This window comes from Hemiscyllium ocellatum, chromosome 19, assembly GCF_020745735.1.
Source record: "Hemiscyllium ocellatum isolate sHemOce1 chromosome 19, sHemOce1.pat.X.cur, whole genome shotgun sequence".
NCBI lineage: Eukaryota > Metazoa > Chordata > Chondrichthyes > Orectolobiformes > Hemiscylliidae > Hemiscyllium > Hemiscyllium ocellatum.
The window spans coordinates 77,839,876-77,857,027 of record NC_083419.1 but is presented as its reverse complement, the minus strand read 5'-3'; positions in this window follow the sequence as shown (position 1 = coordinate 77,857,027).

Below are 17,152 nucleotides of genomic sequence, written 5' to 3'. Positions count from 1 at the left end.
ACCGGTACTTGCCGAGTGGCTGCATAGAGGGCCTGAAGTTTGCTGTGATGCTTTGTGTTCTATCTGTCTCGCTTCCTTTATTAGTCGAGCGGTTCTATCAAGTGCCTGTACTGTACAGTAACGTTCTATCTTGTAAGGGTCTAATGTCCGGTAGTAGCCGAGTAGTTCCATAAAGGGAACTGTACTGTGCTGTAATGCTGAATGTTCTATGAACGTAACTTTCTTTATTAGTCGTGCAGTTCCATCATGAGACTGTACTGCACTGTAATGCTGTTTGTTCTATGATTCTAACTACCTCTATTTTCCGTGTGGATCCGTATATTGCCTGTACTGTGCTGTCATGTTCTATGTTGTATGTGCCCAATGTCCGATTTTAGTTGAGTGGTGTCGTAAAGGCCTGTACTGCGCTGTAATGCTGTTTGTTCTTTGATTCGAACTTCCTGTATTAGCCAAGTGTTTCCATCAAGGGCCTGTACTGTGCTGTTGTGTTCTATGTTGTTTTGGTCTAAAGTCCGGTATTTGCCGAGTGTTTCCGTAAAGGGCTTCCACTGCGCTGAAATGCTGCATGTCCTTTAACTCTAACTTACTTTATTCGCCGAGTAGTTCCATAAAGAGTGTGTATCGTGCTGTAATGCCGTATGTTCTGTGAGTCTAACTTCCTTAACTAGCAGAGTGGTTCCATCAAAGACCTATACTGAGCTGATATGTTCTATGTTGTATTGCACTAATGTCCGGAATTTTGCTGAGTGGTACCATAAAGGGCCAGTACTGCGCTGTAATACTGTACGTTCTATGTCTCTAACTTCATTTATTTGCAGAGCATTTCCATCTGGGGACTATAGTTTGCAGAAATATTCCATCTTGTGTTGGTCTAATGACCGGTACTACAGGAGTGGCTGCATAAAGGCCCTGTACTGTGCTGTGATGCTTTGTGTTCTATGAGTCTCGCTTCCTTTATTAGTCGAGTGGTTCTATCAACGGCCTATACTGAGCTGTTATGTTCTATGTTGTATTGCACTAATGTCCGGAATTAGCCTAGTGGTTCCATAAAGGGCTTGTACTGCGCTGTACCGTTGGATGTGCTGTGTCTTTAACTTCCTTCATGAGCCGAGTCGTTCCATCAAGGGCCTGTACTGAGCTGTTACGTTCTATGTTGTATTGGACGAATGTCCGGAATTAGCTGAGTGGTTCCATTACGGGCTTGTACTGTGCAATAATGCTTATGTTCTATGAGTCTACATTCATTTATTAGCCGAGTGGTTCCATCAAGGGCCTGTACTGAGCTGTTGTGTTTTATGTTGTATTGGTCTAATATCCGGCGTTAGTCGAGTGGTTCCATCAAGGGCCTGTAATGTGCTGTAATGCTGTTTGTTCTTTGACACTAACTTCCTATATTAGCCAAGTGGTTCCATCAAGGGTCTGTACTGAGCTCTTATGTTCTGTATCGTTTTGGTCTAATGTCCAGAATTAGCCGAGTGGTTCCATAAAGGATTTGTATGCGCTGTAATGCTGTATGTTCTATGTCTCTAACTTCAGTCATTAGCCGAGTGGTTCCTTCAAGGTCCTGTACAGAGGTGTTATGTTTTATGTTGTTTTGTTCTAATGTCCATTATTAGACGAGTGGTTACATTAGGGACCTGTACTACGCTGAAATGCTGCATGTGCTCCGAGTCTAACTTCCTTTATGAGCGGAGTGGTTCCATAAAGGGACTGTGCTGTGCTGTAATGTTGCATGTTCTATGAGTTAAACTTCCTTTATTTGCCGAGCGGTTCCATCAAGGACCTCTACTGTGTTGTTATGTTCTGAGTTGTTCCCTTCTTGAGTCTGGTATTTATTGAGTGGTACCATAAAGGGCTTGTAGTACGCTGTAACGTTGTATGTTCTATGTCGCTAACATACTTTATTTGCCGAGCGGTTCCATCAAGGTCCTATCATGAGGTGTTATGTTCTATGTTGTATTGCACTAATGTCCGGAATTAGCCGAGAGTTTCCATCAAGGCCTTTTACTGCGCCTGTAATGCTGTATGTTCTATGTCTCTAAATTCCTCTCTTAGCCAGGTCGTTCCATCAAAGGCCTGTACTGTGTTGTTATGTTCTATGTTGTATTGGTCTCATGTCCGGTATTACGCGATTGGTTATATGAAGTGCCTGTAATGCGCTGCACTGTTGTTTGTTCTTTGAATCTAACTTCTTGTATTTGCCAAGTGGTTCCATCAAGGGCCTGTACTGTGCTGTAATGTTGTATGCTCTATGAGTCTTACTTCCTTTATTAGTCGAGACAGTTCCATCAAGGACCTGTACTGAACTGTTATGTTCTATATTGTTTTGGACAAAAGTCCGGTATTCGCTGAGTGGTTCCATGAAGGGTCTCTACTGCGCTGTAATTCTGTATGTTCTTTGATTCTAACTTACATTGTTGGCCAAATAGTTCCATCAAGGGCGCGTACCGTGCCATAATGCTGTGTGTTTTGTGAGTCTAACTTCCTTTATTAGCAGAGTGGTTCCATCAAGGGCCTGTACTAAGCTGTCATGGTCTATGTTGTATTCTACTAATGACTGGAATTAGCCGGTTGGTTCCACAAAGGGCTTGTAGTGCGATGTAATGCTGTTTGTACTTTGACACTAACTTCCTGTATTAGCCAAGTGGTTCCATCAAGGACCTGTACAGAGCTGTTATGTTCTATTTTGTATTGGACTAATATCCAGAATTAGCCGAGTGGTTCCATTAAGGGCTTGTGCTGCGCTGTAATGCTGTATGCTCTATGTGTCTAACTTCATTTATTCGCCTAGCTGTTCCATCAAGGCCCTGTACTGTGCTGTTATGTTCTATGTTGTATTGGTCTAATATCCGGCGTTAGTCGAATGGTTCCATCAAGGGCCTGTAATGTGCTGTCATGCTGTTTGTTCTTTGACACCAACTTCCTGTATTAGCCAAGTGGTTCCATTAAGGGCCTGAACTGTGCTGTAATGTTGTATGCTCTATGAGTCTTACTTCCTTTATTAGTCGAGACAGTTCCATCAAGGACCTGTACTGAACTGTTATGTTCTATATTGTTTTGGACAAAAGTCCGGTATTCGCTGAGTGGTTCCATGAAGGGTCTCTACTGCGCTGTAATTCTCTATGTTATTTGATTCTAACTTACATTCGGCTAATGTCTGATATTAGATGAGTGGTTCAATAAAGGGGTTGTACTGAATATTCTGCGAATCTAACTTCCTTTATTAGCCTAGCAGTTCCATTAAGGGCCTGTACATAACTGTTATGTTCTATGTTGTATTGGATTAATGTCCTGAATTACCTGAGTGGTTTCATCAAGGGCCTGTGATGCGCTGCAATGCTGTTTGTTCTTTAACTTTAACTTCCTTTATTAGCTGATGGGTTTCATCAAGTGTCTGTACTGTGCTGTTATTTTCCATGATGTACTGGTCTAATGTCCGGTATTAGACGAGCGGTTACATAAAGGGCGTCTACTGCACTGTAATGCAGTATGTTCTATGAGTCGAACTTCCTTTATTGGACGAGTCGATTCATGTAGTGCCTGTAGTGTGCGGTAATGGTCCAAGTTGTATGTCCCTGTCCGATTTTAGCCGAGTGGTGACGTAGAGGGCCTGTACTGCGCTGTCATGCTGTTTGTTCTTTGACTCTAACTTCCAGTATTAGACAAGTGTTTCCATCAAGGGCCTGTACTATGCTGTTGTGTTCTATGTTATTTTGGTCTAAAGTCCAGTATTCGCCGAATGATTCCATAAAGGGCGTCAAATGCGCTGTAATGCTGTATGTACTTTGACTCTTACTTATTTCATTAGCCATATAGTGCGTGTACCGTGCCATAATGCCGTATGTTCTGTGAGTCTAACTTCGTTTATTAGCAGAATGGTTCCATCAAGGGCCTATACTGACCTGATATGTTCTATGTTGTATAGTACTCATGCCGGAATTAGCCGAGTGTTTCCATAACGGGCCTGTACTGCGCTGTAATGCTGTATGTTCTATGTCTCCAACTTCCTCTATTAGCCGAGTCATTCCATCAATGGCCTGTACTGTGCTGTTATGACAAATGTTGTATTAGTCAAATGTCCAGTATTAGACGAGTGGTTCCATAGCAGGCCTGTACTGCACTGAAATGCAGCATGTTCTAGGAGTCTAACTTCCTTTATTAGCCGAGTGGTTCCATAAAGGGCCTGTACTGAGATGTTATGTTCTGTATAGTTTTGTTCTAATGTCCGGAATTAGCCATGTGGTTCCATAAAGAGTTTTTATGTGCTGTAATGCCGTATGTTCAACGGCTCCAACTTCAGTTATTAGCTGAGTGGTTCCATAAAGGGTCTGTACAGAGCTGTTATGTTCTATGTTGTTTTGGTCGAATGTCCAGGATTAGACGAGTGATTCCATAAGGGGTATGTCCTACGCTGAAATGCTGTATGTTCTTGAAGTCTAACTTCCTTTATGTTGCATTCGTCTAATGTCCGACATGAGTCGATTGGTTCCATCAAGGGGCTTTACTGTGGTGTAATGTTTGGTGTTGTATTGGACTAATGTCCAGTATTAGTCGAGTGGTTACATAAAGAGACTGCACTGCACTGTAATGCTGTTTCTTCTATGATTCTAACTACCTGTTTTTGCCGAGCAGTTCCAAAAATGAGTTGTACTGTGTGGTTATGTTATATGTTCTATTGATCTAATGTCCGGAATTAGCTGAGCGGTTCCATATCGGGCCTGTATTGTGCTGTAATGCTGTATGTTCGGCACTTTACTTAACTTCCTTTATTAGCCGAGTCGTTCAATATAGGGCCTATACTTTGCCGTAATGTTCTATGTTGTATTTGAATAATGTCTGGTTTGAGCCGAGTGGTGACATAAAGGGCCAGTAATGCGCGGTAATGCTGTTTGTAATGCACTGTAGAGTTTAAAATCCTTTATTTTCCGAGCGGTTCCATCAAGGGCCTGTACTGAGCTGTTACGTTCCATGTTGTATTTGTCTAATATCCAGTATCAGTCGAGTGGTTATATAAAGGACCCGTACTGCACTGTAATGCCTTATGCGCTATGAGTCTAACCTCCTTTATTAGCCGAGTCGTTCCATGTAGGGCCTAGACTGTGCTGTAATGTTCTATGTTGTTTTTGTCTAATATCCAATTTTAGCTGAGTGGTGATATAACGATCGGTAACGCACGGTAATGCTGTTTGTTCTTTGATTCTCACGTCATCAGAGGCATTTCAGAGAAAAATCACTGGGATGATCCTGAGATTGGAGGGATAACGTTTTGAGCAAAGGCTGAACAAGTTGGGAATCTACTCACTGGATTTTGGAAGAATGCGAGGTGGTCTCATTGAAACATATATGATAGCGTATATACTGAGTGGATGCGTCACATCATACGGGGGTGACGGGGCTGTGTGTCGGGAACCAGATTCTGGGTCAGTCACGGAATCAAGGATTCAATTTCAGATTCGGCAAATTTAAGGCAATACCGACACGGGTAAGGGGTTTCATAAACAATGGAGCAGGGGTGAGGTGGAGACAAGCAATATTTTAGGTACTGGAATTCCTGGTGTTTTTGATTGTGTCGATGTCTGATCAGAAGGTCACCTTTGGGTCAGAATAAGAGAACAATATTGTGAAGAATGCAGTTCTAAAACATAGAAAATAGAAAAATATATCGCAGTACATGCCTTTGGAGCTCGATGTTGCGTCGATCCAAGCCCACCAATCCTACACTCGCCCACTATCCTCCATATACCTATCCAATGCCCATTTAAATGCCGATAAATAGGGAGAGTCCACCACTGCTACTGGCTGGGCATTCCATGAACTCACGACTGGCTGAGTAAAGAATCTACCGCTAACATCTGTCCTATACCTACCTCCCCTTAATTTAAAGCTATGCCGCCTCGTAATAGCTGACTCCGTATGTGGAAAAAGGTTCGCATTGTCAACCCTATCTAAACCCCTAACCATCTTGAACACCTCTATCAAGTCACCCCTTAACCTTCTTTTCTCCAATGAAAACAGTCCCAAGTGCCTCAGCCATTCCTCATACGATCTTCCTACCGTACCAGGCAACATCCAGGTAAACCTCCTCTGCACCCGTTCCAGTGCCCCCAAATCCTTCCTATGGTATGGCGACCAAAACTGCACACAATACTCCAGATGCGGCCGCACCAGAGTCCAGTGGGCGGCACGGTGACACAGTGGTTAGCACTGCTGTCTCACAGCGCCTGAGACCCGGGTTCAATTCCCGACTCAGGCGACTGACTGTGTGGAGTTTGCACGTTCTCCCCGTGTCTGCGTGGGTTTCCGCCGGGTTCTCCGGTTTCCTCCCGCAGTCACAAAGATGTGCGGGTCAGGTGAATTGGCCATGCTAAATTGTCCGTAGTGTTAGGTAAGGGGTAAATGTAGGGGTATGGGTGGGTTGTGCTTCGGCGGGTTGGTGTGGACTTGTTGGGCTGAAGGGTCTGTTTCCACACTGTAAGTAATCTAATCTAATCTAAACTGCAACATGACCTCAGGACTCCGGAACTCAATTCCTCTAGCAAAAAAAGCCAGTAAGCCATATGCCTTATTCACAGCACTATGCCATACCTCCGTATTTTTTGCATCAGCGTAACATGGGGAACCTTATCAAACGCCTTACTAAAATCCATGTACACCACACCTACCGCTTTACCCTCGTCCATCTCCTTAGTCACCTTCTTAAAAAAATCAATAAGGTTTGTGAGGCATGAACCGCCCTTCACAAAACCATGCAGACTATCCTTGATCGCGTTATTCCTATCCAGATGTTCATAAATCTTAACCCTTACAATTCTTTCTAAGACTTTGCCCAAAACAGAAATGAGACTCAGCGGCCTATACTTACTAGGGTTATCCCTACTCCCCTTCTTGAACAATGGAACCACATTTGCTATTCTCCAGTCTTCTGGAACGATTCCTGTAGACAACGAAGATATAAACATCAAGGACAATGGCTCTGCAATCTCCTCCCTTGCTTCCCAGAGAATCCTAGGATAAATGCCATCAGGCAAAGGGGTCTTACCTATTTTCTGCCTTTCCAGAATTTCCAACACCTCTTCCCTACATAACTCAAACCATCCATTCTAATTAATTGTGACTCAATATTCACATCGGCAACAATGTCCTGTTCCTGAGTGATTACTGACGAAAAGTATTCATTCAGTGTCTCGCCAATCTCTTCAGCTTCGACGCACAACTTCCCACTACTATCCTTGACTGTACCTATTCCTACCCTAGTCATTCTTTTATTCCTAACATACCTATAGAAAGCCTTTGTGTTTTCCCTAATCCTCCCAACCAAGAACTTTTCATGTCCCCTCCTTGCTGCTCTTACCTCTCTCTTTAGATCCTTCCTGGATACCTTATAACTCTCAATCTCCCCAATTGAAACTGCATGCCTCATTTTTACATAGGCCGCCCTCTTCCCTTTAACAAGGGATTCCAATTCCTTATTAAACCATGGTTCCCTCACACGACCCTTCCCTCCCTGCCTGACAGGTACATACTTTTCAAGGACACTCAATAGATGCTCCTTGAACAATCTCCACGTATCGATTGTGCCCTTCCCTTGAAGCCTACTTTTCCAAGCCACGCATCCTAAGTCATGCCTCACCGCATCATAAATTCCCTGCCCCCAGCTATAAATCTTGCCCTGTAGTGCACACTTATCCCTCTCCATCACTCGAGTAAAAGTCACCGTATTGTGGTCACTGCCACCAAAGTGCTCACCTACCTCCAATTCTAACACCTGGCCTGGTTCGTTACCCAGAACCAAATCCAGTATGGCCTCACCTCCTGTTGGCCTGTCTACATATTGGGTTAGGAAACCCTCCTGCACACATTGGACAAACACCGACGCATCTGACAGACTCGAGCTATAGCTTTCCCACTCAATATCTGGAAAGTTAACGTCCCCCATAACAACAACCCTATTACTTTCACTCTTCTCCTGAATCATCCTCGCAATCCTTTCTTCTACGTCTCTAGCACTATTAGGAGGCCTGTAGAAAACTCCTAACAGGGTGACCTCACCTTTCCTATTTCTAAGCTCAGCCAAACTACCTCAGATGGCGAGTCTTCATCCATCGACCTTTCCACCGCTGTAATACTGTCCTTGACAAGCAATGCCACACCTCCTCCTCTTTTACCCCACCTCTGACCCTATTAAAAAATTTAAACCCTGGAACCTGCAACAGCCAACCCTGTCCCTCTTCTGCCCTTATCTCCGTAATAGCCACAACATCGAAATCCCGGTACCAACCCACGCTGCATGTTCACCTACCTTATTTCGTCTACTTCTCGCATTGAAGTATACACACTTCAATTCACCTTCCTGTTTACAGGCACACTCCTTCGAGATTGATGCCATGTTCCTAACGTTCCTACACTCCAGGTCCTGCACGCTAAAGCTACAATCTAGGTTCCCATGCTCCTGTAGAGTTACTTTTACACCCCCACCCAATTGAGCACTAGCAAACCTCCACTCCCACTCCCCCCGGAGGACACTGGAGCCCGTCAGGTCCAGGTGTAGACCATCCTGTTTATAGAGGTCCCACCTTCCCCAGAAAGAACCCCAGTTATCCAGATACCTGCATCCCTCCATCCTGCACCATTCCTGTAGCCACGCATTTAACTGTTCTCTCTCCCTATTCCTCGACTCTCTATCACGTGGCACTGGTAACAAACCAGACAAACTCTGTTTGTTCTACCTCTGACCTTCCAACCTACCACCTGAAAGCCTGCCAAACGTCCTTATCCCTCTTCCTACCTATATTGTTGCCAGTGTGTACCACGAATTCGGTCTGCACTCCCTCCCCCTTTTGGACCCGGAAAACGCGATCAGAGCCGTCACGTACATTATCATATTCTGGACAATAGTAAAAGTAAAACTGCCTCAGACAGTTCCCAGTGAGAGGGACGGGTTCAGCAGTAAGGGAAAGGAATTTTTAATAGCAACTGAAGGCAATGGGTTCAACCATTGCAACGTTTTATTGTAAGAAATTGCAACTCATCGAGTAGCGGGAGTGTGATAAGCATTTTGATAACTGAGTAACAGTGGAACAATGGAGGATGATGTGGAGAGAGAGCTGGGCATTATCAGTGTAAATGTGAAACCTAGCACGGTGCTTTTGGATGATGTCACTTCCTGGCAGTATGTAGGTGATATTCAGGATGGGCCAAATAAAAGGAATCCAGTAAGGAAAGGGAGAGTGGCGATGGATCAAGATTTTGCAACAACAGTGAGGTAAAATATTAGTTTTTAGCAGAATTGGAGAGAAGGACATAACCAGAAAAGACAGACAGACAGAACAAGGAACAATATCTATGAATTGGTGAAGGGGGGTATAACAAGGACAAGAAGCAGACAGAGTTGCAGTGTCTGTAGTTCCGTGAGGCTAGGGTAAAGGGTCAAGATGAGCTCTCATAAGGCTTGACAAAGAGATTGATGAAAGGTAAAACTTTAGGACTAAAACCAGAAGCACGACGTGAGGCAGTTTAGCTCTGTGGGAGGGAGGGAAGCAGCAGAGGCAGCTAATCAGATTGTCTCAATCTTAGTGACAGAAGAACTCCACGTACACCTCACTCTTGTTGTTGGAGGGGAGGACGGAGGAGAGAGGATGATGGACAGTATTTCACAAAGAAACAAAGCCTAGGTGAGTGATATTTTAAAACGATTGAGCATATATGATGTATTTAGCTTTTACGCGGAATATGATAATTTACAACTGAAGTCCAGGTTTGAATCCCACCTCGGCAGATGCTGGAATCTAAATTCAATACAAAAAAGAACAACTGGAATTAAGAACCTCCTGATCTCCATGGAACCAATGGCAGTAAAAATCCCTAATGTCCTTCAGGGAAAGAAACCTGCCAACCTGACAGTGACCGAGCAAGCTACTATTTGTATTCATCACTGCAAAGTCTCAGGAAAGGAATGAAACTGGGTGGACCACATGACATCTACTAAAGCAGCAGAAAATACAACCACAGAATCAGCCCTCTTGACTCTGCAGCATCCTCCTCACTAACGTCTGGGGGCTACTGCCAAAATGTGCAGGCCAGTCTCTCAGACTAGTAAGGAACAGTCATACTCATGGAATCATACCTTGCACACTTTGTAGTGATGGAAAAGCATAATGTGTCAGACAGCGTCCGAGGAGTAGGGAAATTGTCGTTTCGGGCATACGCCCTTTACCAGTCTGACCTGCAGTTCTTTTCCAGCACCACACTCTCAACTCCGATCGCCGACATGTGCAGTCCTCACTTTCTCCATCCCTAGATATGTTCTGTACCACCAGCAGGACAGACCAGGCCAATGTGGCATCACAGTGGTGTACAGAAAGGGCGGATTTGCTCTGGGAGTACTCAGCATTGACTCCGGCACCAGGAAGTCTCATGGCTGCTGCTAATTACACGGACCGTTCTCTCTCTGCGAATGCTTCTCTTCTCCTCCAAGTTGAGCAACACTTGGAGGACGCACTGAGGGTGTGAATGGCGTCAATCATAAGCTGAGTACAGGATTTCAATGCCAACCATGAAGAGTAACTCAGCAGCAGGATTAGTGACTGAGCTGGTCGGATCCGAAAGGACATAGCTGCTCAACTAGGACTGCAGCAGGTGGTGATGGAACCAACAGGAGGAAAAAAAACAGTTTATCGCATTTTTATGAATTGACCACCTACAAATACATCTGTACATGACAGAAATGGTAAAAGCGACCATTACACAAGTCCTTTTGGAGACGAGGCCTTGCCCTAAAGTTGAGAAAACCCTCCATTGTGTTGAGTGGTACTATCACCGTGCTAAATGGAATTGAAATAGGAACTCAAAACTGGGCCTGTATGAGGCACTGTGAGCCAACAACTATAGCAGAACTGTACTTCAGCACAATCTGAAATCTCATGGTCTGGCATATCCGACACTCAACCACTACCATCAAACCAGGATTCAACCCTGGTTCAATGGAGAGTGCAGGAAGGCATGCCAGGAGCAGCATCAGGCATACCTAAAAAAAGTGGAGCCAATCTGATGCAGCTACCAAACCTACATACCAAACAGCACAAGCAACAAATAGAACTAAGTGATCCCACAACCAATGGATCAGATCTCACTAATCATAAATGGTGATGGACAATTAAACAACTCACTGGAAGAATCATCACAGATATCCCCACCCTTACGGATGGATGGGCCTCCCACATCCATGCACCAGATAACATTTGTAGCAATTTTCAGCCAGACGTGCCAAGTGGATGGTCCATCTCAGCCTTCTGCAGTGGTCCCCATCATCACTGATGTGAGTTTTGTACGAATCGTTTCAGTTCAAATAATATTAAGAAATGGGCAAATGGTGTAAAGGCTATGGTCCATGGCAACATTCAGGTTATAGTACTGATGGCGTTTGCTCCAGAACGTTCCACCCACAAAGCCAAGTGGGTCTGCAGCAGGTGGTGAGGGAACCAACAAGAGGAAAAAAAACATAGTTTATCGCATTGTTACGATGTCACTGTCATCGACTGACGATGTGGAACATTGCCCTGGGATGTTCAATACAAAAACATAGAGCATATCCAACCCAGCCAATTTCCCTCCATCAGTCCACGCTTGATCAGCAGTAAAGTGGTAGAATGTATCACCCACAGTGCTCTCAAGCAGCAGCTGCTCAGCAATAACCTGCTCAGCGATGCCCAGTTTGGGTTCTGCCAGGGCCACTTAGCCCCTGAGCTTGTTACAGACTTGATTCAAAAACTGACAAACAGCTGAACCCCAGAGGTGAGGTTGACAGCCCAGTCCAATTCCAAAACTTCTATTTCTACATCAGTGACATCACCCAACTCCACCCTTGTCTCAGTTCATTCGCTGAAACTCTCATCCATCCCTATGTTATCTCCAGACTACCTTTTCGAAACATACGCCTGGATAGCCTCCCTCATTCAACTTACATGTAATCTCAAGCATATCGAACACTCTAATGCCCAAGTGCTCCCTTGTACCAAAACTTATTGATCAATCAAAAGGCTCTTAATTATAAGCAAAAATTTAAAATTCTCACCCCTGATTTAATTCCTTGCTGTGATCATCCCTGTCTCGCTCCACCATAAAACCTGTGAAACATCGACAACTCATTTTCTTTCAGTCTCCCAACAATATGTTTATTCATTGCTTCACCTGTCTGGCTGTTTTTACCGTTGCCATGGCAACATGGTCTGGAATTCCCACCCCAACCCTCTCTGATCTGCATATCTCCTTTAAGATATTCCTGAAAATCTGCTTATTTGGGAATGCTTTTTATCACCTGATCTAATATCTTAATATGCAGCCTTATGGTTTTAATTTACCAGTAGTTTGTAACTCAGGTCTAGCAGCCTCTGTCCCAGTCTATGCTGTCTCTCCCCTTCACACTCACTGATTTCCCACCACTCCCACCCCCCTCCTCACAGTAACACTGCCCTGCACAGCTCATGGTCACCTGTCACCTTGCTGGCCACCTGTCACTCTCATTGGCTGGAGGAACACACCGAGTCGTCTCCTTTTCTGGGTGAGCTGCCGTCAATCAGCCAGGCGCCATTGTGAGGTGAGTGGTAGGAACTTCCCTCCATCTGCTCTGGGATGAGCTTTATCATTCACAGTGAATGGGATAATAACACAGAGCACAGTGCTGAAGGCTATTCATCCCATTGGGTCTATACTCTCTCCCTCTGGAGATGCTGCAAATCTGTCCCAACTACCCTTTTATTTGTCCACAGCCCTCCACATCTTTCCTCAGAAAGTTAAATTCCAAATCTTTTCGAGAATACCTGCTGAATCAACATCCAACTGCCGTTCAGACTGTTCTCGATGGTCAGAACTTACTGAGTAAAACAATCTTCACATTTTCACCCTGCATTGGTTGCCAATTACCTGAAAGTAGTTACTAAAAAATTGTCACAATATTAATAATTTATTTCTGGCTTTCTGTAAAGTAAATATCCTGGAAAAAATATCTGCTCCTGTTCAAAAGCACTGCGTAAACTTCTCAGCTCCAAGGAGTATTATCTGACATTGTATTCCCCCTCCAAAGAAGAGAAACCTATCTTAATTTTAATCTGTCATTGTCATACGGATGTTTAGCACAGAAAAAAAAACCCTTCAGTCCAACTCGTGCATGCCAACTAGGAATCCTAATATAATGAAGCCTCAAATACCAGTGGTTTAGCCTTATCCCTCTTAATCTGTCCTCTTTATGTACCCAACCAAATGCTTTTTAAATGTTGTAATTGTACTAGTCTCCACTCTTTTCTTTGGCAGTTAATTCCATACATATACTGCCCTCAACATGAAAAGGTTGACCATTTGACCACTTTTAATTTTTTCCCTATCACCTTACGCCTGCGCCTTCTAGTTCTGGACCCACCGAATATGGGAAAAAGTCCAGAACTATTCACATTATCCATGCCCCTCATTTTATTTATAAACCTTTATAAGGTCACCTCTCAGATCTTTAACTATCCAGGGAAAATAGTTCCAGCTTATTCAGCCATTACCAAATGCTCAAACCGTCCAACACTGTCAAAGTCCTTGAAAATCTTGTCTGAAACTTTCAAATTTCACAGCATCATTCCAAAAACAGGGAGATTGGAACTGAAAACGGAATTCCGGAAGAGCCTTAATCAATGTCCTATTCAGATGCAATATGACGTCACAACATCTGCATTATTTGCAATGACGAAAAAAGGAGAGCATAGCATTCGCTTCCATCGCTCCCCTGCCCACCAGTGACTCCACTTTCAAGGAACTATGAACCTGCACTCCAAGGTCTCTTTGTTTAACAACGCTCCCGAGGACATTACCAATGAGTGCACAAGTCCTGCCCTGATTTGCTTTTCCAATATGCAGCACATCACATTCAACTAAATTCAACTCTGGCAGCCATTCCTCAGGCTATTGGTTCATCCTGTTTTACTCTGAAGGACCCTTCTTCACCGTTTATTATCTCTCCAATGTTGGTGTCTTCTGTCCACTTACTGACAATATCATTTATATTCACATCCACGTCATTTATATTAGGACCCAGCATCGATCCTTGCAGGACACTGCTGCTCACAGGCCTCCGGTCCACAAATCAATCCTCCATCACCACCCTCTGTCTCCTACCTTCAAGCCAGTTTTGTATGCAAATAGATAGTTCTCCCTGCATTCCATGCTATCTAAACTTGCTAACCAGCCTGCTTTGTGGAACATGTTCCATGTCTTTCCGAAGTCCATGTTAGCAATGCCCACGGTCTGCCTTCATCAATCTTCTTTATCACTTCTTCAAAAGACACTGTCAAGTTTGTGAGACAATTTCCCAAACACAAAGCCATGTTGACTCTCCCTAATCATTCCATGACTTTCCAAATACATGAAAATCATATTCCTCAGATTCCCTTCTCGCAACTTTCGTGTTATTTACTTCAGGCTCACTATTCTCTTGATCCCTGGCCTTTCCTGACCACTTTTTTAGAAAATACGTAGCGTACTTCACCTGTCGGGATTGATTAGACATATATTTCAGGCAGGAACCCCTGAATCACCTCCCGAGTGTTCCACAATTATCTGGGATATATCTGATCAGGTCCCAGGTTCGTATGCACCGTGATGCGATTACATGTATCCAGGACCAGAACACTTGTCAAGTTATCACACTTTATTGTTCCAAACTCTTTAGCTTCCATATCATTCTCCAGTAAAGACATGACATAAAATGCTCACATAATATCTCTCCCACATCTTGTTTTTCCATAGATGGCTTTGCTGACCATTACCGGATCCGATTCACTGTCTGTTTGTTTTTTTAATACTTGATGCATTTGCATAACCTCGTTGGATTCTCCTTAAGATATTTCCTAGAGATATTTCGTGTCCCATTTTTGGTCCCCTGATTTCCCTCGAGTATCTCCCGCAGAAACGTGATCCTTTCCTCCCAATTCCTCAGCCTCTACTATATCTGCTCCCAGGAGGAGCAATTCCTCCTCAGGACATCCCAGAAAGTTTTCCTATGTCAGGGGCCATGATTTCCCTCATGCGTGATCAACAATTCCCTCCAATGCATATCCTCCTCTTCCTGCCCCTCCGCCTTTACCCTACCGCTCCAACCACAACCCTGCTGTCTTCACGTTCCACCCGACTAATCTCCAGACAAACAGCGCGTCTTTGGACTGCGGTAGGCTGGGACGCTTGGAGGAAAGCCATGCAAACATGAAGAGAATGTGCATACTCCACACAGACAGTCACCTGAGGCTGGAATCAAACTCAGGTTCCTGGCGCTGAGGCAGCAGTGCTAACCACCTAAAAACCTGCATCCACACCACCTCCCCTACCCCCACCTCTGTCCAATGCCCTAAAGGATCTTTTCACCTCAGATTTGTCTGCACATTCCAACAGCTCATCTACTGCATCTGGACACTACGGGAAATTTTCGAGTAAAACGTGAGGTCTGCAGATGCTGGAGATCAGAGCTGAAAATGTGTTGCTGGTTAAAGCGCAGCAGGTCAGGCAGCATCCAAGGAACAGGAAATTCGACGTTTTGGGAAATTTAACATGGTTAATTCAACTAACATTGGAAAATACTTGAACTGTGGGATCAAACTGGAGCTCCCGAAGGAAACCCCCACAGACACTGGAAAGAATGTGCAATTTCCATACAGCCAGTCGCCCGACGCTGAATCAAAGCCAGGTCCCTGGTGCTGCGGCAGAAGCGCTAACCACTGAGTCACAATACTGTGGGATCTTTGGTGCTGATGTGCTGCTCCACTGGCACCTCAGTCAATCACCCTGCCTCATTTCCAAAGAGAAGAGGTGGTGATCGCTTGGTACTATTATTGCTAGACATTTAATCCAAAGACCGAGAGAACGATCTGGGGAGCTGTGTTTGAATCCTGCCAAAGCGGATGGTAGAATGTGAATTCAATAAAAATCTGTAATTAAGAAGCGAATGACGACAATTCTTGGTAAAAGATATCTAGTTCAGTAATGTCCTTTAGGGAAGGAATCTGCCATCCTTACCTGGTCAGGCCTACATGTGACTCCAGGCCCATCGCAAAGTGGTTAACTTCCCTCTTTGTCCAGCCAGTGATAACTTCATCCTGTGAATGAATAAATAAAAAACGGTCAACTTTTCTTCCTTCTCTCGTAGGTACATCCTTTCAACTGAATCAGAAACTTTTCTCGTACACAGTGAACAAATACCTTTCTATCTCAACCTTCAACATTACAGCACATCTCCCTTTAATTGCAATTCTATTATTCTTACAGATAACTGAGATCTCCCATGAAATTTTCTAATCAATTCCAGGCTTACTTTTTTGGGCGGGGTGGTCGATAGTATAATCCCAATGAGGTGATCATTACTTTTTTTTCACAGATCCGCCAAAATAGCTCGGCTGGATGTACTCCCAAGAATATCCTCCCTAAGTCCAGCTGCAATGTTTTCCCTAATCAAAACCGCTAGTCCGACCACATTCTGTGCCTTCCCCCTGCCTGCCTTGACGGTTTGACCACTGAACTGGATCAGCCTCAGGCTTACCTCTTCTCTTGGTATCTGTTTAGGTTTATCCCCACTCCATCACTAGTTTAATTCCTCCCAAGTAGCATTAGCAAATCTTTCCTTCAAGTCTAGGTACAATCCATCGTTTTTCGGCAGTTCGATTCTACACCACAAGAGATTCCAATCATCCAGAAATATACATTCTTCTCCCCTGCACGCGGTCCACAGCCACTCGTCCATCTGCTCTATCCTGATATTCCTACGCTCACTAAAATGTGGCACCAGGAGTAATCCAGATATTACTAACTTTGAAGAACTACTTTTTAAACCTCCAGCCTAATTTTATATATTCGCTCAGGACCTCATTCTTTTCTATTCCTATGTCATTGGTACCAATGTACAACGGCCTACCCTCAAACTGTTCATCTCCCCTTTGAGAATATTCTGCTCCCTCTCTGAAACATGCTTGACCCTGGCACTAGGGAGGCACTACCCCATTCTTATGTTTCACTGTCAACTGCAGAAACAGCAGTCTGTGTCCCTGGTCAGAGAGTCCCCTATATCATCCATTGATCATCTGGAAACTTATACACCTCACATTTCAATAGAGCCAGTCTCATTACCAGTAAC